The 6328-nt window shown below is 45.4% G+C and overlaps 1 pseudogene; it reads left to right on the top strand.

Moving 5' to 3' along the window:
- The first annotated feature begins 5453 nt into the window (after positions 1-5453).
- On the top strand, positions 5454-5837 carry LOC102775161 (annotated as a pseudogene).
- Positions 5838-6328: the final 491 nt, after the last annotated feature.

Genomic DNA, 6328 nt, shown 5'->3' with positions numbered 1-6328 from the left:
GACTCTCTACCCACGGAGCCACACCAACTAGCACATTGGGTTTGCGTTTTAAAGTTACATCGAATGGTGTTTCCCGGCTCTCGTTCTAATATTGCAGCGTTTACATTTCATTGTATTAACATTCTTTTTTTTAAATATGTGTTTATTTTTATTGATTTCAGAGAGGAAGGGAGAGGGAGAGAGGGAGAGAGAGAAAGAGAGGGAGGACATTTTAAAGCAGCATTATTTTTGTTTTCCACTGACCTCTTAAATTTATTCCAAAAAGGGAGAGGTATAGAAGTCTTGTTAGAATGGGCCTGTGCTCTCTGAGTTGGTCAGAGCCAAGGATGCATGAGTGAACCACAGACATGGAAGAGAGTTGCTTTGGGACCATTGTAGAGTCTGTCCAGGAGGGACCCCCAGAGGAGTAAAAGAACTCAGATGCCTAGGGTTGAAGAAAGCAGGCATCATTAGAGTCTGGCTGGGAAAGACGCTTTTACCCACATCCGATAAGTGCCCATGAGGGATCTCCATTATGGCAGAGAGTCTCCAAAGACCTCACAAAAGTACCCCATGATATAGAAAGTCAAATTCAAATGCCTGTGGAGACTATATTTGTAATTTAAAGACACCAGAAGCGCCCTAGCTGGTTTGGCTCAATGGATAGAGCATCAGCCCTTGGGCATGACCCCCAGTAGGGGGCATGCAGGAGGCAGCCAATCAATGATTATCTGTCATCATTGATGTTTCTATCTCTCCCTCTCCCTTCCTCTCTAAAATCAATAAAAATATATTTTTTCAGTCTGCAGGCCGATGCTCTATCCACTGAGCCAAACCGGTTAGGGCTAAAAAAATATATTTTTTAAAAGACACCAGAAGACATTTTACTAAGAGTAATCAGAAAAGTTATGGGCCTACACAAAATTTTATCTATATGGGGAAAAGAGCTAACTCTGAAGAATAAATTTAAGAGGTCAGTGGAAAACAAAAATAACTCTGCTTTAAAATGTCCTCCCAAATGTTGTGATTTTTCAAAGTATTGGTTACATTTGGAGTACTACACAAAAGGCTAAGCTAGAGGAACATACATCAACACAGTAAATGCTTTTTTTTAAATATTTTTATTGATTTCAGAGAGAAAGGGAGAGGGAGAGAGAGATAGAAATATCAATGATGAGAGAGAATCATTGATCAGTTGCCTCCTGCACGCCCCCTACTGGGGACTGAGCTCACAATCCGGGCATATGTCCTGACTGGGATTCGAACCATGACCTTCTGGTTCGTAGGTCAATGCTCAACCACTGAGCCACACTGGCTGGGCAACACAGATAAATCTTAAAACTAGAATGTTGAATGAAAAAAGCAAGTTACAGAGGAGAAGTATAATATGATAGCATTTACATAGAGTTTGAATATATGTAAAATATACCATATATTATTTTGGTATAAATGTAGTCCCACCTTATCCACAGGGGATACAGTCCAAGACCCCCAGTGGATGCCTAAAACCATGGATTGTAACAGAGATATACAGGGTACTTTGCGTCAGCCTGCTGCAATGTTGGCTCTATAAAACACCTACCATGTGCCAGGAACTTTACAGATACTATTTTATTTAATCCTGAAAACAGACTTATGAAGTAAATTTTGTTATTCTCATTTTCCAAATGAGGAAACTGAACTTAAATGTCATGTTCAGCTTGGCTAGGGTTGCTCAGTGGTTGAGTGTCAACCTATGAACCAGGTCACTGTTCAATTCCCGGTCAGGGCACATGCCCAGGTTGCAGGTTCGATCCCCAGTAGAGGGCATGCAGGAGGCAGCCGGTCAATGATTCTCATCATTGATGTTTCTTTCTTTCTTTTTTAAATTGATTTCAGAGAGGAAGAGAGAGGGAGAGAGAGAGAGAAACCTCTCTCCCCCCCCCTCTCCCTTTCCCTCTCTCTCCCTCTCTCCCTCTCTCTTCCTCTCTGAAATCAATTTAAAAATATATATTTTTGTAAATGTCATGTTTAAGGTCACTCAGAAAATGATAGAGCTGATACTGAATCCATGTTCATCTGACCCTAAAATGTCTTTCCACTACAGCAGTCTGCCCTGCCTATGGCACCCTGGCCCTGCCACACTCAGCTTCAGTTCCCCAGCCCTCAAATATCACTTCATTTTCTGACCCATGGCTATTCTTTCACGCAGACAATTATTGAAGGTAGAACAGGTAACATCGGTGCCCAGCCTAGAGACACCTGCAGCTTCTGGAGCCTGCGGATGGCTGATGCCTCAGGCACCTGCATCTCTTGGCTTGAAGGCTTCACTGGCTGCAGGACTCTTGGCCCAGGGGTGAGGCAGGCTGAGGTGCTTGAGAGCTGGCACCTGCAGGAGTAATCCTCAACCAATGTGGGGTGGCAGTTGGTGAGAAATACTCCAGCTGCCTCCTCATCCGGAGGAACATTCTACGCATTTCCTCAGAGGGCATCCGCAGGATGGAGCCCCAGTTGCCCATGGCTACAACCCTCTCGTTAACGTCCCTTTACTGGCTTTCTTCCTTTTTCTGTCTCACTCTCCTACTCCCTCACCAAACTTCCTGGGATCACCCTCAAATGAGCTACTCCCGCTTGCCTCAGAGTCCACGTAGGGACCCAAACTAAGGCAGAGGCCCTCCTGGTGCAGCTTTGCAAAGCCTTCCCTCGGGCCCCGGCACTGTCCATGCTCCCTCCTCGCCACGCCCTTCGCTCCAGCTTCCCCTTCGTTTTGTCACTCTCTCCTGGAGCCACTCTAATTGCGGGTCTGACCACCCCATTTTGAAGAGTTCCGGGTTGATGCCCTGTTCTTTGTCCTTTTTCTTTTTTTTAATATATTTTACTGATTTTTTATAGAGATGAAGGGAGAGAGATAGAGAGCCAGAAACATCGATGAGAGAGAATCAGCCACCTCCTGCACACCTCCCACTGGGGATGTGCACGCAACCAAGATACATGCCCTTCACCAGAATCGACCCTGGGGCCTTTCAGTCCGCAGGCTGATGCTCTATCCACTGAGCCACACCGGTCAGGGCTCTTTGTCCTTCTTACTTGCACGCGTTTAACATTTTTTTATTGATTTCAGAGAGGAAGGGAGAGAGATAGAGAGCCAGAAACATCGATGAGAGAGAATCAGCCACCTCCTGCACACCTCCCACTGGGGATGTGCACGCAACCAAGATACATGCCCTTCACCAGAATCGAACCTGGGGCCTTTCAGTCCGCAGGCCGACGCTCTATCCACTGAGCCAAACCGGTCAGGGCTCTTTGTCCTTCTTACTTGCCACACACCAGACCTGCTCATTGAATGTCGCTGAATGAGCTGAATTATTGCAAGTCCTTCTTACATTTTAATTGATTAATCCTCACCGCCTCCCAAGAAACCTTGTACAGGCATACCTTGGAGATATTGCAGCTTAGGTGACCATTGACCTCAATAAAGCGAGTCTCACAATAAAACGAGTTTCACAATAAAGGCCGTTGTACTCTTTTTTGCTGGGAAAGGGTCTTACCTTCTATTTATAAAAAAAAGAAACATCTGGGAAGTGCAATAAAGCCAAGTGTACTAAAGTGAGGAGTGCCTGTATTACCTTTAGGTTTGGAACTATTTACAAGTGCTAAAACCAACACACAGAGGCTGTAACAAATCCAGACTAAATTCTTCCTCGGCTCCAATCAGAAATGAGCTGAAAAGAAACCTAGAAATTTATTAGATTTAGATATTAATTCTGAGAGTTTTTCTTTTAAAATAAAAACCTGCTTAGGTTGGATGCTTTGATTTAGGCTGTGGAGATGAACTGAGATAATTGTTTATTAATATCTGCTTATTAAGAAAATGAATTGCTTGAATGAACAAAAGCGGGCCAGCCAGGACCAGAGGTATCGAAAGAGAAACGTGTCTTATTGTTTTCAGCGAGATGCCCTTATGAGACTTCATGGACTTTGAAGCCAGCCTGCCTGCTTCGATCTTGGCTCCACCACTTACAGCCAGGTGACCGGCAACAATGAGCCCAACCCCCCTATTTCTCAGTTACCTCAAATATAAATTGGAGATAATAACAGTACCTACCTCCTAAGGTTGCTGTTATTGAGATGGGAATGGGGGTGATAGTGTTGATGTTTGTGTGTTTTTGGCTCATTCTTTCCATCTTCTTCTTCTGGCCTTTCATCCCTGCACGTCCTTCCTCCTTCCCCTAACCAGCCACTTCCACAACCTCATCCTCGACCCTCTCTACTGGAGTCCAGCCCAACATGTCTCTCCATCGAGCAATTTGTGCCCTGGACCTCCCATTTCTCACACCTCCGTCTCCCCCACCTCCTCTCTCTCCTCCAGTTGAGGATCTAAATATAAAGAAGAGGTCTATTAGTAGGTTGCAGAATGGAAGCTTAAGATGGAATAATTGAGGATCAAGGCAGGGAAGGAGGGCTGGCCAGTTGAGGGGATGCACAGAACAGGTGGGGGAGAAGGCCAGGATGGCAGGGTGACCCAGGGGATGGGGTTCATCCTGAGAGTCCTGTGGAGGAAGGAGCGTCAGCCCTGGCCCCTTCTCTCCCCAGGGCAGTGCTTTTCACATCTTATCCTAGGGCCTCAGGTGAATCCCTCACCCCAGTGTCTGGAAGGAATAACTGAACCAGAGTCATCATCTGTCTCCTCACACATGAAGGCGGCAGGTCTGTCACTTCTGAAGAGAAGGTCTTAGGAGAGGAGCTCAGATCCTCTAGTTTCCAGCCTGCCCCAGTCCTGCAGCAGCATCTTGGCTGTAACTGGGAAGCAGGAGATAAGAATTCTTGGTTTCTTATCTATGAAACACTGGCTCTCTGGCTGTAAACCTAATTTAGATGATAATCTCCTAGAAGCATGTCCGGCCGTGCTGCATAGAGAAAAGCATAAACGGTGGTGTGATAGACAAAGGTTTGATTTTTCAGCTCTGCCACTCACTGGCGTATGATCTTGAGCCTCTGTTTCCTGGTGTGGATTAAAGTGCCCCCCTCATAGGTTATAGGAAGAATTAAATGAGATGGTGTGTGAAAGGTCCACAAACTATGAGAGCTGAGGCTGTGCCAATGTGTTCACCATTTGTAGTCCAATGCTTGGCACAGAGTATTCCCTCAATAAGTATGTGTGACAATTGAATGAATAAGTAGGCACCTAAGAAATTAGCCCATATTCCGTTGTCTGGGCTGATTCTGGCTGGTGGTAATGATACTCTGTCCTGACATGGTAAAAAAAAAAAAAATCTCTAAAATCTCTACTTCAAACTCAGGGCAAACACTAGTCTAATGTGCCTGAGAAATTGCTCCCCCCCAAAAAGCTGTAATCCTTTAAATAAAAGTTTCAATAATATTGATTGTCCCTATTGAGGAATTAAATATAGTGCTTCTCAAACCTTAGTGTGCCTCCCAGTCACCTGGGACCTTGTTCAAAAGCAGGTTCCATCGCCATCTTTCCGTGCCACCATATGGTATGCCCGAATGTCCTGGCTGATGCTCTGAAGAGTATCAACAATGCCAGTGAGAGAGGTGGACACTAGAGTCTTATTAGGCCCTGCTCCAAAGTCATTGTCCAGTTTCTAGCTGTGGTAATGGAGCGCAGTTACATTGGAGAATTTGAAGTCATGGATCACAGAGCTGGGAAAATTGTTGTACGCCTATGGTGTGCAGTGATCAGCCCCAGATTTGATGTGCAACTTGAGGATTTACAGAAATGGCAGAATAACCTGCTCCTCTCTCATCCGTTTGGTCTCATTACACTGATGGCTTCAGCTAGCATCATGGGCCACGAAGAAGCAAGACAAAAACACAAAGGAAGAGAAAACCTTATGATTCTTTTTCTAGAGAAGTAATACCTACATGCAAATAAAATGCTGCCAGGGAACAAAAAATACAGGTCTGATTCAGTAGTTACACCCGGGGTGGGGAACGTCCAGCCCTTGTATGGCCCAAGAAATCATTCGGTCTGGCACTGCCAAGGCATTAAGGGTGAGTCAGTTAAATGTTTGACCAAATATGGCAGGCTAATTTTAAAGTTGACAGTTTTGTATGGCCCACAAATCCTATCTAATAAAAGAGAAACATGGTAATTGGCATACGACCGCTACCCTTCCCATTGGCTAATCAGGGGCGATATGCAAAATAACTGCCAGCCAAGATGGCGGCCGGCAGCCAGGCCGCTTAAACTGAACATGAGGCTTGCTTGCTTCAGTGACGGAGGACTGCAACATTCCCTGCCTGCCTTGCAGGCCTCTCAGCCTGCAGTTTGAACATTGTAACAAATATAGAAGCTAAACAAAACCCCAGAAACCAGCTTTCAGCCGGCCGGGATGTCAGAGCTGGA

The sequence above is a fragment of the Myotis davidii genome, unplaced genomic scaffold, assembly GCF_000327345.1.
Source record: "Myotis davidii unplaced genomic scaffold, ASM32734v1 scaffold924, whole genome shotgun sequence".
Classification (NCBI taxonomy): domain Eukaryota; kingdom Metazoa; phylum Chordata; class Mammalia; order Chiroptera; family Vespertilionidae; genus Myotis; species Myotis davidii.
This window is presented reverse-complemented; position numbering and strand designations above follow the sequence as displayed.